The sequence below is a fragment of the Tamandua tetradactyla genome, chromosome 2, assembly GCF_023851605.1.
Source record: "Tamandua tetradactyla isolate mTamTet1 chromosome 2, mTamTet1.pri, whole genome shotgun sequence".
NCBI lineage: Eukaryota > Metazoa > Chordata > Mammalia > Pilosa > Myrmecophagidae > Tamandua > Tamandua tetradactyla.
In genome coordinates this window covers 126,135,550-126,153,147 of record NC_135328.1, presented here as the reverse complement: position 1 = coordinate 126,153,147, position 17,598 = coordinate 126,135,550, and positions in this window count along the sequence as shown.

The following is a 17,598-nucleotide window of genomic DNA, read 5'->3' as shown; positions in this document are numbered from 1 at the left end:
CTCTAAGCAAAAAGTCCGGCCTCCTGTTCACAGCCAGCCCTGCGCCCCCCTCCAGCCAACAGCAGCCCCTTTCTACCTGCCTGAGGGCACGGGTGCACCCAATTCTGCCCCACCCTCACCCACTGGGCTCGGCATTCACTGCGCCCCTGAGAAGGTCAGCTGAGTGCCTGGCCTGACTCATGTGCGCTCCAGGCTGAATCGCCATTTTCCCCCTGCCCAGACTTGGGGAGCTCCCCAGAGGGGTCCTCTGCTCAGGGCTGGAAATGCCACACCATGGGACTGTGGTGGTCGCCTCCCTGCAGACCTGGGACGGGCTGGCAGACCCCAGGGCCCTCCTCGTGCTCCCCTGGACCCCATCCTGGCCCCCCAGGCTGAAGCCTCAGGGCCTCGGCTTCTCAGACCCGCTGTGGCTCTCACCTGGCCACACCGTGGGCGGGGGGAGCAGCCGATGCCACCTCCTTCCTGGGTGCCCCCGTTACCCCCAGGTAGAACGACCACCAGCAGGTAGCTTCTGTCAGCTGAGAGCCCCCCATCCAACCCACGCCCTCATTTGGGGGTGCTATTGAATCCCAATTACCAGGTGAGATGCTCGGGACAGAGACTGTGCTCACCTAGCCAGCGGAGACGCATCGCATCCCCAGGTGCCCAGCCCCCCCACCCCTCTCACCTACCTCAGGGTGTCCCGTCCCAGGCTCCCCGCAAAGCTCCCTGAAGGCTGACCATGCGGTGGACGTGCAGTGAGAGCCCCGTCCTGGGCTGCTGCTCGCTTGGACCCCATCCTGGAAGCTGGAACTTTTCCTTACTCCCAGTGCAGCTGCCCTGGTGGAGCCCTAGCCCCCCAGCATCCCCCCGCCCACCCCAGTCCTGCCTCTCCCAGGGCACCTCTGCTCCCGCCACCTGCTCAGGGCTCCCAGGTCTGAACTCAGGACCTCCTGGGTGAGGATAAAGTTCTGGATGGATCCCTGCACCCAGCCCCACAAACCGTGCCCACCCCTCCTAGGAGGCCCTTGGGGCCCCACAAACCAGCCTCTCCAGGTGGCACTGGCCGCAGGGACTCCCCAGTCCATTGCATTGCCCCCACCTCCTGGGCAGCCCTTGCTCCCCAGTATCCCTCACACCCCTCTCCATGGCCACCCCAAGGTCTCTGGCTACCTCTTAAAGTCCATGATGCTGATGGGCAAGCGGGGTTCCTGTAGCCGGAAAGGGGGTAGACTTCCCCCTCCAGCTCCCCCCACACATACCAGCCCTCATTCCCTGGCCAATGCGACCACCTTCTGGGGGAGGCGGGCTGGGGGTGCACGAGGTCAGTGGCAGCCCCCCGCCCCCTCGGGCCGCGCCGCAGGCGGCTGTGTTTGGACAGCTGGACGAAGGCTGGGTGACCTGGCCAGCTTCATGCTCAATGGGCCCATCTGGGGGCAGTTCTGGGAGGGGGCCCGGCAGAGGAAATCATATCCATGGGGGGCGGGGTGGGCTCAGCTGGAGGTGGGGGGGGGGCCTGGAGAAGGTTCTGGAATTTACTGTCAGCTGGGACCTGGGAAGACTCGCTCCTCTGAGCTCCAGGAAGATGCTGACGGAGGTGATGTTTCCGTGACCCGAGAAAGCAGCTCTCCCCCCACATCCTCCCCGTTGCCCGGTGGGAGAGCCGGGGAGACATATGTGAGCAGATGTGAGATGGGGAAACGCTTGCCCTCGGTCTCGGGGGCGCTGGGCCCCCCACGTCCCCAGGCTCGGGTTCCGGAAACAGCCGTGGGGTGGAGCACTGGGGTATCCAGGGATGGTGGGAGGAGTGCGGGGCTCCCCCAACCCCCAGCTGGAACCCGGGACGTGGCTGTGTCGAGCCTGCGAGGCCAGCAGGGGCCACGCTGTTGGAGTTGAAGGATGTATGCACCAGGAAGGAGGCACACCACCTCCCCAACTCCGTCATGCCTCAGTTTCCCCCTGGGCACACTGAGAGGCCCCCCGTGGCTTGGGACCTTGGTGCTGCATCTTCCTGAGCTGTGAAGTTCATGGGGGAGGCTCAGGGACTCAGTGCCTGAAGGGTGGGGGTGAGTAGCTGGGAGCTCCTTCCTGTAAAATACAGCACCCGTTTCTCTCTAACAGTGAGGGACCCCCAGCCAAACAGGTGCTCCCGGAACAAACCTCCTTGGTGGGTCCTGGAGGCATCGCCCCCCAGGGGTGCACACCCTGCTAACCCCCTCTTCCTGGAGCAGGGGTAACCCCCACAGCTGCCCAGCACCTGCCACAAAGGATGGTCTGCGGGGGGAGCCCCCTGCCCCACCCCAGTGTCTGCCAGGCTGCCGGGAACAAGAACACACTCCAAGTTTGGAGCTGAACCCCTACTTGAGGAGAAGTTGGGGGTCTTGGTGGTGGGGATGCACATGAGCCAAGGGGCGGCGGGGGGAGCAGGCGGCACCTGCGTGCCTGGTTCTGGGAGCCCCTTAGGTCCCCAGAGGGAGGGTGACCATTACGTGGGTCACTTATTCCACCCCTGCCACCAGTCTCACCCTCCCAGCAGCCCCACAGGGCCAAGGGGCCAACAGGTGGGGTGCAGCAGCCCAGCGGGGCCTGGGGGCTGTACCCCCTCCCGGCTCGGATGGCCATGCCAAAGGCAGAGCACGCGAGGGCCGAGGCAGGACTGCTGGAGGTGGGGGTGGCCTGCGGGTCCCCCACCCAGGACAAGGCCTGCCGGGCCAGCCTCATCCCCTCCAGATGGAGGCCGTATGCCCCCCGCCCCATGAGAGGGGTGGAACAGGGCTCTGTGTCCCCAGGACGCTCAGAACAGCCCCCACGGAGGCCCGAGCCTCCCAGGTGAGAGCACAGACTGAGGCCGTGTCTCAGTCCTGCCTCTGGGGACCGTGTGACCTGTGCGGGGGGGCATCACCTCTCTGACGGTGCTCTGGAGGCCCAGACACAGGGAGATTCACCTCCTTGGGTGGAGTTAGCCTAATGGCTGCCTCCTCCTGGAAGCCTTCCTGGATGCCCCAGGCCCAGCCTGGAGCAGGCCTTGCAGCCCTGTTCAAGGAACACACGAGTGAACACAAATTTTACATGAGATGCCTAATTGTTTTTGAGCTACAAAAGATCTTATGAGGCTTCAACCTTGGGGTCTTAGGGTCCCAGTCTCCTCCAGTGTCTGCAGCTGTGGGAGCACCCCAGGATAGCCCTGGGACAGTGAATGTCTCTCTGGACAGGGTGTGGGGTCAGGATGAAGGCCTGGGACAGGCCCCTGAGGGAGTGCTCGTGGCTCCATCTCTCCTGAGTGGGAGGGGCCTGGGCACCACCCCAAGTTCCCAGGGGGTTCCTGCTGGGCCCCCACGAGGGGACCGTTCAATGGCCATCCTTCTGCCTCCTTGGAGACGCCTGCGGGCTCGTGGCAGAGGGGTCTGGATGTGGAAGAAACAGGCTCACATTCACAGGACCTGCCGCTCAAATAGCTGCAAGGCCTCGGACCCCATCTCTGGCCATGGGGGGAGCAGGGTGACCTGGGGACATGCTTCCTCCCACAGCCCCTCAGATGCCCTTTCCGCCCCTCCCCCGCCGGGAGAGTCCAGGCCCTACACCCCCGTCCTCAAGAGCCACAGATCTCGACACTGTCGGCCAGACCCAGCCATCCTGCCCATGGGGCGAGCTGTGCATGAATGGCCTCCCGAGCCTCATCCTGCCTCCAGGGTCAGCCGGCCTGTCACAACGGCTGGTGGGAGGTGGCCCCTTCCCGGGCTGGCTGCTGACTCACAGTGCCACTGCTGGGAAGACACGCCCTGCCCGCTGCCTGGTCTCCACAGCCCGGGTGGGAGCAGTGAGGGAGATGTAGGGTTTGGGGGAGGAGGAGGCCGGGGTGCCTCTCCGTGCTCCCGGGCAGCTGGGCTGTGGTCCCCGACACATGGCTCTTGCTGGTTTGGGGTCAGGGGCCCTGGATGTTGTCCCCAGGGAGGACCCCCAGCTCAAGCCGTCCCTCGGTGGTGGAAGTGATTAAAGCACGTGTTCTCAGGGCCTGTTGCAACCCCCAGCCCCCCAGCCTGCTGCAGCCTGCAAGGCCGGCCCTCTGGGACCCCAGGGCTCAGTCACATGGCTGTGAGGCAGAGCCAGGCCCAGGAGGCTGCAGGAAACAGGCAGCTCATAAATGGGGGCGGGATGCGGGGGCCGTCCACCTCCCCTCCCCAGGCTTCCCCGGCCAGGGTCCAAATGCCATTCGCTGAGTAGGTCCCTGGACAAACATCCTTCTGGGAAGGCTCCCCGGGAGGGACAGGAGGGGGCTGGGTCAGGAGCTGCTCAGGGGCCTGCTGGACAAACACACGCGGATGCCTCCCCACGGCTGCCCACCTCCATCCTGCCCTGGGGATCACAGGGGTCAGGGAGAGGGCCTGGGGCAGGTCCGAGGATGGGTGGCGCCACTGGCCAGCAAGAACCCGGAACACACGCATGGTGACGTTTGTCCAGCACCCCCAAAGGCCAGTGCAGGGATGGACCCTAGGAGGTGGGGACGCTGGGTGTGGAAGAGAACGTGGGACTCTGGGGAGTGGCCCGGCTAACAAGTCAGGGAGTCTGACGCTAGCTCCTCGCTGGGCGTCTGGACAGTGCCTGTCCCTCTGCCTTGGTACCCAAGCCCCCCCGCCCCGGGCTGGAGTTGGACGTTGGCCCTGAGGCTGGGGAAACTGAGGCCAAAGGCAATTCAGGCGTGGGGATTCTGGAGGGTGCCAGAGGATTCCGGAGGCTTCTGGATGGTTCCCATCCACTCACAAGCCCCCTCCCTGCCCGCTCCTACCCTAGCCCTTTGCAGCTGCCTGCCCAACTCAGGCTGGAGAGAGACCAGCACATGATCTGCTAGCCAGGTCCAGACCCTCAGAGCTCCCGGGCCTGTGCCCTGCATTTGCCGCCGTGTGAGTGTGGGGAGGGGTGTTTCTGCCTCCCCACACTTTGCACCAGATTCACCAGCTCTGTTGTTCTAACCCCGGTCAACTTCCCCCCACACAGGTGTTTTTCTTGAACTCTCAGCCACCTGCCAGACAGCCTGTGGCAAAGGTCAAGCATGTGGCACCCTGCTGGCCGTCGGGCGGGCTGGTCACACTGTGTGGGCTGTCCCCGGCCCCCGGCCCTCTCTGTTGTTGCCCAGGTGCCAGGCGCCAGCCCAGCCCAGGTCTTTTGTGCCAGTAGGGGTGGGCCTGGGGCCCCGGGTCCGAGTTCCGCCAGGCCTCTCTGCCGGGTCCAAAGGGGCTGCAAACCACCAGGAGAGCCGGTTCACACAGCAGGACAGCTGCAAGCCAGACACGGTGGACAGCAAGTAATGGAGCAACGGGAAGCCTCACACTTTGTAAAACAAGGCAGCCACGTGGGAGACAGCTTGGAGGTTCCTCAGAAAGTTAAGCCTGCAATTGCCACGTGGCCTGGCACCCCCACCCACCTGGAGGAATGTGCCCCAGAGAACTGAAAGCAGGGACTCGGACAGATCCTTGCACACTGATGTTCACAGGGGCATTATTCGCAATTGTCAGGAGATGGAAGTCACCCAAATGTCCATCGACCCACAAATAGAGAAACAAAATGTGGTATATCCATGCGATGGAATAGTGCGCAGCCATAAAAAGGAATGAAGTTCCGGAACATGCTACAAATGGATGAACCTCGAAAGCATCACATCAAGTGAAATGAGCCACACACAAAAGGACAGACACTGTGGACTTCCATTTACATGAGATATCGAGAATAAGCAAATGCATAGAGACAGAGAGTAGGTTAGAGGATGCCAGGGCCTGGCGGAGGGGTGAGGGGGAAATGGGAGAGTTAGTGCTTCATGGGGGTGGGGTTTTCTCTTAGGGTTGACGAGTATGTACTTTACTACAATAAATGTCACTTTAGTCTGGACCCCACATGAAATGCATGGACCTACCCCCCTCCCCCAGGCACAAGTGCAGCCGACTTGCTGTCTTTGGCGGTCCCAGCACAGCTGCCCCCAGATCCGTGGAGCCTCGCCTGAGTTACATACTGGCTTCACCTCTGGGTGTGAGAAGGAAACACCAGTATCCTCTGAGCCCCTCCCTCCCCCCCGGCATAAGGGGCTTTCTAGAACCATAAACGACTGCAGAGACACATTATACTCCTAAAGACACTTGGTGAGGCTCTGGGGAGAGAGAGAGATGTCCACGCATTATTTTAAGAGCAAGGACAGTTTGTCTTACTCGCAAGCTGTGTTTGCAACGTCAGTGTTGGCAGAAAGGGCAATGCATGGAAATACCAACTTAATTACTTGAACGATTCCTCTTTCTACCTCAACTCCAGCTGCCCATTTATTTTTTATTTATTACATATAACAACATACAAACACAAACATTCTTACCATATGATCATTTCATTCTTGATATATAATCAATAACTCACAATATCATCACATAGTTGCATATTCATCATCATGTTCATTTCTTGGAACATTTCCATCAATTCAGAAGAAGAAATAAAAAGAAAACAGAAAAAAATTCATACAGACCATACCCCTTACCCCTCCCTTTCATTGATCACTAGCATTTCAATCTACTAAATTTATTTTAGCATTTGTTCCCCCATTATTTATTTATTTTTAATCCATACGTTTTACTCGTCTGTTGATAAGGTAAAGAAAAGAAGCATCAGACACAAGGTTTTCACAATCACAGTCACATTGCGAAACTTTTATCATTATACAATCATCTTCAAGAAACATGGCTACTGGAACACAGCTCTACATTTTCAGGCACTTCCCTCCAGCCTCTCCATTACATCTTGGATAACAAGGTGATATCTAGTTAATGTGTAAGAATAACCTCCAGGATAACCTCTCAACACTGTTTGGACTCTCTCAGCCATTGACGCTTTATTTTGTCTCATTTCGCTCTTCCCCCTTTTGGACGAGAAGTGTTCTAGTTTGCTAGCTGCCAGAATGCAACACACCAGAGACAAATGGCTTTAAATAAAAGGGGATTTATTTCGTTAGTTCTTCAGAGGAAAGGCAACTAACTTTCGACTGAGGCTCTTTCTTACCTGGGAAATCAGGGTGATCTCTGCTAGCCTTCTCTCCAGGGCTCTGGATTCCAACGTCTTTCCCCGGTTCCTTTCTGCATCCAAAGGCCTGGACTAAGCTGCGAGTGCTGAGATGAGGTATGCTGAGCTGCTTGGGCTGTGCTACGTTGAGTCTCTCATTTAAGCACCAGCCAATTAAGTCAAACATCATTCATTGCAGCAGGCACGCCTCCTAACCGACTGCAGATGTAATCAGCAACAGATGAGGTTCATGTACCATTGGCTCATGTCCACAGCAACAGAACTAGGTGCCTTCACCTGGCCAACTTGACAACTGAATCTAACTACTACAAGAAGGTTTTCTCAATCCCTTGATGCTGACTCTCAGCTCATTCTAGGATTTCTGCCCCATGTTGCCAGGAAGGTCCGCACCCCTGGGAGTCACGTCCCATGTAGACAGGGGGAGGGTGGTGAGATTGCTTGTTGTGTTGGCTGGAGAGAGAGGCCACATCTGAGCAAGAAAAGAGGTTCTCTTGGGGGTGAGTTTTAGGCCTAAATTTTAAGTAGACTTGACCTATCCTTTGTGGGGTTAAGTTGAATATGCACAAACCCCAAGACTGGGGGCTCCAGCTGTTCATTTTTACAGATATCCTACACATGCTTGCACACATGCATACACACGCATGTGCACACATGCGCATACACACATGCACACATGTATATGCATGCACATATTTCCTCTTTTATGACAAAAAGAGTTTTAGCAGCCATAACCCTCGCCCCTTATGGTCAAAACAAGGTCATTTGGTCAGAAAGAGGACCCAGTCTTTTTGTCAAATGCTGCTGGGAAACTGAGTGTTTAGATATCCACCTAAAAAATAATAAACATGGACACCTATCTCACATCAGATGGAAAAAAAAAAGTTCAGATATAGAACTCAAACTATAAAAGTCCTAGAAGAAAATATAAGGGAACTTCTTCAGTCCTTGCATTGAGCAGTGGATGCTCACACTTTACACCACAAGCATGAACCAAAAAAGAAAAAAAAATAGATGAATTTCACTTTATCAAAATTAAAAACTTGGGGCGGGCCGCGGTGGCTCAGCGGGCAAAGTGCTTGCCTGCTATGCCGGAGGACCTCGGTTCGATTCCCGGCCCCAGCCCATGTAACAAAAACGGAGAAACAGAATACAATAAAACAAGAAAATGTTTAAAAATGTTTCCCTTTCTTCCTTCCTTCCTTCCTTCTATCCTTCCTTCCTTCTCTCTGTCTTTCCTTTAAAAAAAAAAAAAAAAAAAAAAAAAAAAAAAAAAAATTAAAAACTTTTGTACATCAAAGGATATTATCAAGGAAGTGAAGAGAGAGCCTACAGCATGAGAGAAAATATTTGAAAATCATGTGTCTGAGAAGGGTTTAATATCCATAAAATACAAAGAATGTTTACAACTCGACAGCAAAAAGACAAACAACCCAGTTTTGAAAATGAGCAAAAGGGCTTGAAGAGACATTTCTTCAAAGATATGCAGATGACCCATAAGTGCATGTAAAGATGTTCAACATTATTAGTCATTAGGGAAATGAAAATCGAAACCACAATGAGATACGACCTCACACCCACTATGGCTACTATTAAGAAAACAACAACAGAAAATAACAAGCTCTACTGAGGATGTGGAAAAGCAGGAGCCTCTTCCACTGGAGATGGGAATGTAGCACGGAGCTGCCACCATGCAAAACAGTTTGGTGGTTCTTCAGAAAGTTAAATATAGAATCACCACATGACCCGGAAATCCTGCTTCCTGTTGTCCGTCCACAGGACCCGCGAGCTGGGCTCGAGCAGATGTTGTGCAGCAGTGTTCTCAGGAGGCATCACCGCAACTGCCAAAGCATGGAAGCCACGACGGTGGTGAAATGAATGGCAGTCTATATGCACAGCGGAATATTACTCAGTCAGGAAAAGGAGGAAGTTCTGATCGCTGCCACCACAGAGATGACCCCTGAGGACATTATGTTGAGTGAAATAAGCCAGACACAAAAGGACACTGAAATGAAATAATTAGGATATTCAGACTGGTAGTTAGAAAATTATAGCACAGTGTACGGGGCTGGGGTGGGGGTGGGGACTAGGGGGTCACAGTGCAGAGCGTGCTGTTTCTGTTTGGCGTGCGGGAAAAGCCTTGGTGCTAGCAGGCGACAGAGGTGTGCCATGGTAAAGTTAATTAATGCCATTGTGCTGTACTTGAAAATGGCTAAAAATGGGAACTTTCACTTTGCATACAGTTACCAGAATAAAAAAAGCAGTATTGCACACCACAGAGAGTGAAGCCTAATGTAAGTTCTAGACCATAATTAATGATACATTAATATCAGCTCATCAATTATGAGGACGGCACCACACTAATGCAAAACACTAACAGCAGGGACCCTGCGTGTGGGAGAGAGGGAAGTGGGAACTGTACATCATGCATGGTTTTCCTGTAAACCCACAACTGCCCTAATACAAAAATCCAATTAATGAATCATTTTAAAAAAGAAGAAGAAAGAGAGGGTCGTGGAAGGTGGGGCCTGGCAGAGAGGGCACGGGGGCACGGGGGGCACAAGGGGGCACGGGGGACATGGGGGTGGGCATAAAAGGGTTCTGGCGTGAGGGAGCAGGTCATCACCCTGTCTCCCGTGACCCTGTGGCCTCTCCTCCAAAGACACCGGGGGCTGGGCCTGCCATCCCCACTTCCAGGTGAGGAAGCTGAGGCTAGGAGCAGCCTGGGGGGCAGAGCTGGCTCCTGCGTGCGGACCCAGCGTTCGGGGCTGGTCCTTGTACTCCTGATCTGCTCTGGGCCCTCTGAGCTCTTCCCTGGACGTGCCAGGCAGGGCCTGGGGGTGGGGGGCGTGGGACGCGGCTCCCCCACCCCCGGAAGTGGTCACCCACCCCAGCACCCAGGGAGGTGCCCAGCCAGACGGCTCTCCCCAGGCCTCCCCAGTCTTGGCCAAGTGTGGCCCCGTCCCCCAAGGCAGGACACTCAGTGGCCATTTGGGCAGAGACCCTGCCCATTTGCTTCCCAGGAATGGCTGGGTCCGTCCTGCTGGCCCCGTAGGGTGGAGGCAAACGGCCGCCCCTGGCCCCCAGGTCCCCCACCCCCAGTGCGGGCCGGGAACACATGCCAGCAGAGCCTCCCTGGCTGGCTCAGCCCACTGGGCCACGCTCCCGTCCCAGCTGCCCTCCAGCTGCCCCTCCGGGTTGGGTTGCGGGGATTGCAGAGGGAGCTTCTTCAGCTGTGTATTGGGGTGGGGCAGCCCCATCCCTGGGGGAGCTGGGAGAGGTTGAGCCGGATGCCATCAATTCCCACCAGGCCGGTCTGGTGGGCCCCGGAACCACCCCGAAGATGCCACACCTTGGCACCTCCGTGTCCACACCTCCCTCAGAAAAAGGAAGTGGGGTCTGGGTGTCCACAGCGTGGCCCAGCCACTGTGTCCCTCACCCGATCAAACCACTTGCCAGATTGTTCCTAGAGAAGCTGCTTTCCAGCCAGGACCCTGCTGTCCCCAAGCCCAGGACCGGCACACGCATCTCTCCTGGGCACACGGCATCTCTCCAGGGTACATGCATCTCTCTCAGGCACATGGCATCTCTCCCGGGCACATGACATCTCTCCCGGGCACATGGCATCTCTCCCAGGCACACGCATCTCTCCCGGGCACACGGCATCTCTCCAGGGCACATGCATCTCTCCAGGGCACATGCATCTCTCTCAGGCACATGGCATCTCTCCCGGGCACATGACACGCATCTCTCCCAGGCACACGCATCTCTCCCGGGCACACGCATCTCTCCAGGGCACATGCATCTCTCTCAGGCACATGGCATCTCTCCCGGGCACATGGCATCTCTTCCGGGCACATGACATCTCTCCCAGGCACACTCATCTCTCCCGGGCACACGGCATCTCTCCAGGGCACATGCATCTCTCTCAGGCACATGGCATCTCTCCCGGGCACATGACACGCATCTCTCCCAGGCACACGCATCTCTCCCGGGCACACGCATCTCTCCAGGGCACATGCATCTCTCTCAGGCACATGGCATCTCTCCCGGGCACATGGCATCTCTCCCGGGCACACGCATCTCTCCAGGGCACACAGTATCTCTCCCAGGTACATGCATCTCTCCCAGGCACATGGCATCTCTCCTGGGTACACGGCATCTCTCCCAGGCACAAGTGTCTCTCTCAGGCACGCACATCTCTCCCAGGCACATGGCATCTCTCCCGGGCACAAGCATCTCTCCAGGGCACACGGTATCTCTCCTGGGCCCTGGGCCTGGCATGAAATCTTGGAGCCTCTGGCAGGCAGGCACCGTCGGGGAAGGTGGCACCGCCAGCAGCCGGCCACTGTACATTCAAGCGTGTAGCTGTGGGTGGGCCCCCGCACTGTAGGCATTTCCTGTGAACCGCTGAAAGGGCAGCCACAGGGTCTGGTGGGCGAGCTTGCAGCTGCGGCCAAGCGCCCAGCACTGGGTCTGGGCCCGCTCCCCACAGGTTCCCTCCAGCACGCCCTGCCCGGTGGCCTCGGGCGCGCACGATGGGGGCTGTGAATGGGAGTTGTCAGCTCTGGGGCTCCATCCCACAGCCGGTCCCCCCCACCCAGAGCACCCCAGGGGCCGCCGGATTCCGGGGCCTGACCTCCTGCCCCCCATGTGCCCTCCGGCTGCAGCCCGAGGAGGAGGCGCAGCCAGCAGGACTCAGTGGCCCCGAAGGACAGGCCAGGGGAGGGCCAGGAGGCCCCAAGCACACATTTGCCGAGGCACTGGGACAGCTGTGAGCCCCTCGCCCCCTGAGGGGATGGCCCCAGCCCATTTGTCATCCGTCCCCGCCAAATGAAACCCTACAGGTTCTGTTTTCCCAGGCAGTGGGGCCTGCCTCGGGGCAGGTTGGGGCGGGGCTGGGGGGGGGGGGGAGCCGGAGAGGCTGAGGGGGAGGGGAGCCACAAGAAGAAATAGAGAGGTGCAGAGGGCTGGAGAGGTGCAGGGACACTCCAGGCCGGAGGGAGATATGCAGAGACCCAGGCAGAGGTGCAGAGAGGTCACTCTGTCTCAGAGACAGAGCCACAGAGGGTTAGAACCACGGGGAACGCGGGAGAGGGAGGCTGCCAGGCACCCACCCCCACCTCTGCCAGAGCCTGGGGCAGGTGACGGGCGCGGGCTGGGACAGGACCCTGGGAATGTGGGATCAAATGCTTGGAGTTTTATTGGACGCGGACAGGGCAGCCGGTGGCAGGGCCTGGCTGTGGAGTGAGGGTGGAGGCTGCTCTGTGGGAGCCACTTCAAGGGCCACCCCCCTGTCACCCCCCACACACCAGCCCCGGGATCCTGGGAGCCTTCCTTCTTGCCAGGTGGAGGCCACAGGCAAGGGCTGGGGAGACTGGCTTCAGTCTCCACGGAAGACTGGCCTCCTCTGTGCTGCCTCGGGCTGGGTAGAGCACTCAGAGGTGACCCAGCCCTGTCCCTGGCATGGACCGTGTGCCCGACAGTGTGGTGCTGGGTTGGAGATGGCCCTCTCGGGTGGTGGTACAGACCAGGCCTGGGGCATGGGTGATGTTTGGCCTGGAAGGTACAGGGTAGAGGACGATCACCTCCCGTGTTCTGCACGCTCGACCTTTATTGATGCCACCAGCAGGCCTTCCCACCCTGGCAGCTCCTCAGGCTGACTCTGCCTGGTGACCCAGTACAGTGCCCTCTGCTCCAGGCTCGGAGCTGGCATCCCCTCCCTCCCAGGTCCCTGGGGACGCACCAGCCTCCCTGGGGTGAGAAGGGACAGACAGGCCCCACCCCACAGCTTTGAGGTGTCAGTGCCCTCAGCCCTGCCCACGGAGCCTCCCTGGGCTTGTATCCACCCCTCCATAATTAGCCCCCGGCTGGCACCTCCTTTGATCCAGGGCCTGGGAACCCTGGGCTCCACCTCCCCAAACCCCTGGGCCTCAATGGGGGTCGGCTGCCCTGCCCAGAGTTTGTGGCCAGCCTTGGCCCTGCCCGTTGGCATCCTGGCCTTGGGCAGCACACCCCTTCCTTGCCCCCAACTTGGGCCTATGGTCTTGGAGGGGCGCACCCTGAGGGCAGGGCCCTGGCCAAGGCAGGTGCATCCATAAATTTGGGTGCCCTAAAGTCAGGAGGGCCGCTGGAGCCAGAGGAACTGGGGAAAGGGATTGGGGTGCAGCTACCGAGGTGCCAATCCCCCACAGCAGGCATCCTCGGCCCAGCCGCCCAGGGTGGGGGGAAGGGACACAGACACCCAGAAACTTTCCCTCCCTGCCTGGGGGCCAGCGGGCTTTGAAGTGGGAAGGTTCGAGGTGGAGGGGTACGGATGAGAAGGTCCAGGGCTGTAATTAGGAGGGAAGTTTCACCCCCGCGCGCGCGCGCACACACACACACAGGTAAAACCAGTTGCTGGACACACCCTGGGGTCACATCTGGCCGTCCTCCCGGGACGCGACCCAAGCAGTGTCTCTGACCTCCATCCCCACGGGGGGAGAGGCTGGACCGGGCCCCAGGGCTGCCCCTAGACCAGGCCTCATGAGTCTGCAGACCAAGAGGAAACCAAGTCGGGGGAGGCCTTGCTCGGGTCAGCTCCAGGGCCCTGGGGTGACCCTGGGGCTCAGTGGAGCCCTCCACCCGATCCCAGGACCAACTGCCACCTTGTGGCCACTCCTGTCTGCACAACAAAGGGCAGTCCAAGAGCCTCCAAGCAGGAGTGCGCGGTCAGCCCTGGGACGTGTCCTTTCCCTGGGGAGCAGGGCACCTCGAGGGGGCCTCGGCCAGGCACAGCCGCCTCCGTGGCCTGAGCCCAGCACCCCCGCCACACTGGGTGGCACGTGGCTGGGGAGAGCTGTAGGGCTTGGGTGTCGAAGGAGACGAGGGGACAGGTATGGACAGCAGCCTTCCCTCGAGGGCCGGCATAGGACCAGAACATTCGTCCAAGCCCCCTCCTCCCATCCTCTCATCTTCACGGGGATGGGGTCTGTGCAGGAGAGGGAGGACCCACGGGAGGAGAGGGTGGTGGGGAGGCCGGCTGCGGGCCTGCGGCTCTCCCCGCCCCGCCCCCCCCCCCCTTGCCGCCTGCACCCTGAGCCTTGCTGCACCATGCCCCTGCCTCCAACATCTCTGCTCCTCCCACCGCAGCTGCGAACTCTGGCTCGTCTTTCAGGCCTAGAAGGGGGCTTCTGTGAGGCCTCCCTGAACCCCACATGCCCTGTGCATCCCCCATCTCAGCACTGACCACACTGAGTAGTGATTCTTAGGAACTGTCTTGCTTTCCCAGTGAACTGAACTCCAGAGGGCTCCCCAGGGCCTGGCATTTGTTCATCTGCTCCTTCACTCATCCGTTCATTCATCTACTCCTCTGTCTACCCACCCACCCACCCGTCCATCCATCCACCCACCCACCCGTCCGTCCATCCATCCATCCACCCACCCGTCCATCCATCCACCCACCCACCCACCCATCCATCCATCCTCCCATCTTCCCATCCTTTTAGCCCGGATCCATTCAGTATCTGCTCCAGGCCAGGCTTCTCTCGGGGTGAAGGGATACCAAGAAGACAGACTCAGCATTGGGGAAGAGCTACCCCTGTCCAGGCCCTCTAAAGTCCTTTCTGGAGGGGCTTCTGGGCTGGGGCTCTGCAGGGGATATGAAGGCTGGATTGGGGTAAGACTCCCACGTTCTGGACGCCTGGGGCTGAGCCATGGCTCCCAGGGACCACGGCTGCCCCACAGCAGGGTGGGAGGTCACCTGGCAACGCACCACATCAGGGAACAACCTGGATACGAGGGTGGGAGGGGTGAGGGGAGCCCGGCAGCCCATCCATGCACACACACACACACACACACACACGCACAGGCTCTTGTGTCCACCGCCTTCCCGAGATGCCTTCCCCTGGTGTGCCTGGGGCCACCCTTTGGCTCCCCAGTTACCTCTCCTCGCGCTCTCACGCCTTCTCCACCGGACCCAGGCCCAGAGCCAAGAGGTGGGTGTCCAGGGACCTGGGGAGGGTCAATGCACGCAGCCGGCGAGGGGCCCTGCTGGCCAGGAAGGGTCAGGCTGGGCTCACGTGCCCCCAGGGACAGCCCCACCTTCCCGGGAGGCCAGCCACCGGGTGGGACCCCTCCCCTGCTGGTCTCTTTCTTCCTGGCCTCCCCAGGCCTGTCCCCATGATGCTGCCAGGACAAGCGGGCATTCCTCCTGGCCAGAGTGGGGCAGGAGTCCAGAGGCTGGGCTGTCCAGGAGTCCCGGGCCCTCCCTGCCCACTGCCTCCTTGGGCACCGCTGCGGCTCCAGGCATCCCAGGAGCAGCCACTGTCTGCTACCCCCAGGCCTGGAGCCTCATTCTAGGGGACAGACGGACCCCTGTATCCCCTTCTCGCTCACAGGGCAGCCACCTGGTACTTCTCCATCCACTCTCACAGGGCGGGAGGTGGGAGGCCCCAGGGACGATGGGGTCATGGCCTTCACGGAGTCCGGGCTCGGGGTCCGGCAAGGCCAATTAGAAGAGAAAAGACAAGTAAGCACAGTGGGGCCGCTGCAGGGTTAGGGTTGGGGGCCCCGAGTCCACCTGTCTGGAAAGGGTGAGGAGGGGTCAGGAAAGTTTTGGGGGGCTGTGTCTTAGATGAGGTCTAAAGAGGGACAGGTGGCGGTGAAGGGGACAGCAGGGAGCGCCCCAGGCAGAGGAGAGCCTTCCCAGAGGCCCAGGGGCTGGGCAAAGTTGGGGACCCCACCTGAGACCTGCAGCTCAGCTACCACTGGGCAGAGGGAACCCAAGGCTGCTGTGAGCAGCTGCCCTGGCCATGTCCCCTGAGGCCGGCACAGCTCTCTGCCCCTGGGCTTGGCCTCTAAAGAGGTCCCCCACTGACCCCGGGCCAGCTGGCCTGCCAGTCCCACCTAGGTACGAGAGGCAGGTACACGGCCTTGCCGCCAGGCAGCTGAGGCCCGGCTGGGTTCCAGTCCTGCCCTCAAAGAGCAGCCCCGCAGGTTGGGGGCAGGGGAGTATGAACCCCTCTCTGACTTTGGTTCCCCCCGACCCCCCAGCTCTCCCCAGCGTCTGCACCCAGCCGGAGCTCCACGAACGTGTTAAATGAACGAATGCGCCCATCCAGAATTGGCACCGCAGGGGCAGAGAAGAAAGCGCGTGCCGGAGTGCCAATGGCTCTGCACGAACAGACTGTCTTCATGTGGCACCAGGAACCCACGGCTGGGACCAGCCTCTTGGGTCCTGGGTGCTACGAGGCCATGCCAGGAAGGTGTGCGGCCCTAGAGGCTCTGGGGACTTGGCGCCTGGGACCTGCTGACCCTCGGCTCACAGCTCCCTGAGCCCCTCCTGCCCCAGCCCCTAGTGCTGCCCTAGGCCCAGAAGTCGGCGGCTAGGAGCTCGGGCACTGCTAATCTGGGCTGCTCCAGAGTCGGGAGGTCTAAGTTCACAGCACAGGGGGTCCTGGCCCCGAGTGTCCCTCTTCTAATGCCCCCGGCCCCCCAGGCATGGGCTCTGACCAGCCCTGCAGCTGCCCCTCGCTCCGGGTTTCCCGGCCCTGCGTCCCAGGCTGTGCGATCTGCAGTGCAGCTGCCTGAAGAGGCAGGTCCCCAGGCCTGGGAAGGGACTGGCAGCCGCAGGCAGGGGAAGAGCTGAGAGGCAGCAAGCGCAGCCGGGAGGCAGGTCTCGGGCAGGCCCAGAGCCCAGATGGAGCCTGAGGCAGCGGCTGGGAGCGTGCACCCACACGGCGGGAACGCCCAGGCCCCTCCTGCAGCACCTCTCAGAGCCTGTCTGACGCAGCCCTGGGGTCTGCTCCCAGTTTCCCCACTGACTCGCCAGGGAGGAGCCCTCAGAAAATCTCCCTCCCCTCCCCAGGGGAGCTGGAGCACCCGGCCACACTGCCGTGTAAATAAGCCCGAGGAGCTCAGGGCAAAGGGCTGTGGCTGTGGGCTTCCTGGAGGAGGAGGCTCACCAGCCCAGAAGATGGAGGAGGTAGCTCCAGGTGTAGAGTGGGAGACTAGGAGGTGTGCTTGGAGTGCAGAAGAGGGAACCCAGGGACAGGAGGGACAGGAGATGAGGCTAGAGTGAGCGAATTAGGGGGTAGGCTAACTCTCTGGGGGGAGTTTAGATCTTGTGAGCACAGGGGAGCCATGGAAGGTTCCTGAGCAGGACAGGGCCTAGAACTGGAGGCTGATAAGGCTCCCTGAGGCCCTGTGGGCCCCTCTCACTCTCCCTTCCCTCTGCACTTTCCAGGAGCAGCCTGGCAGCAGATGAGAATGGGGTGCATGAGGCAGTGCTAACAATGGGATCAGGCCCCTGCAGGGGCCCTCAGGAATGGCCCAGGGCCAGGAAGAGCCTGGCACCTGGACTCAAATCCCTGCTGAGAACAGTTGGCTGCGGAGCTCTGGGGTCGTGCTCGGCTTCCCGTGGCCTCGTTTCTACAACTCACAATAGCTCAACCCCAAGTACCCAGCAAAGCCCTGTGTCAGGAGCACTGCCACTGGGGGACAGCCACAGTCACCTGCGTGGGCAGACGCTGGCCCTGTCCACCTGGCAAGAGCCCACCCTGCCACTTCCCAGGTGGATGCACTCCAGCAGCT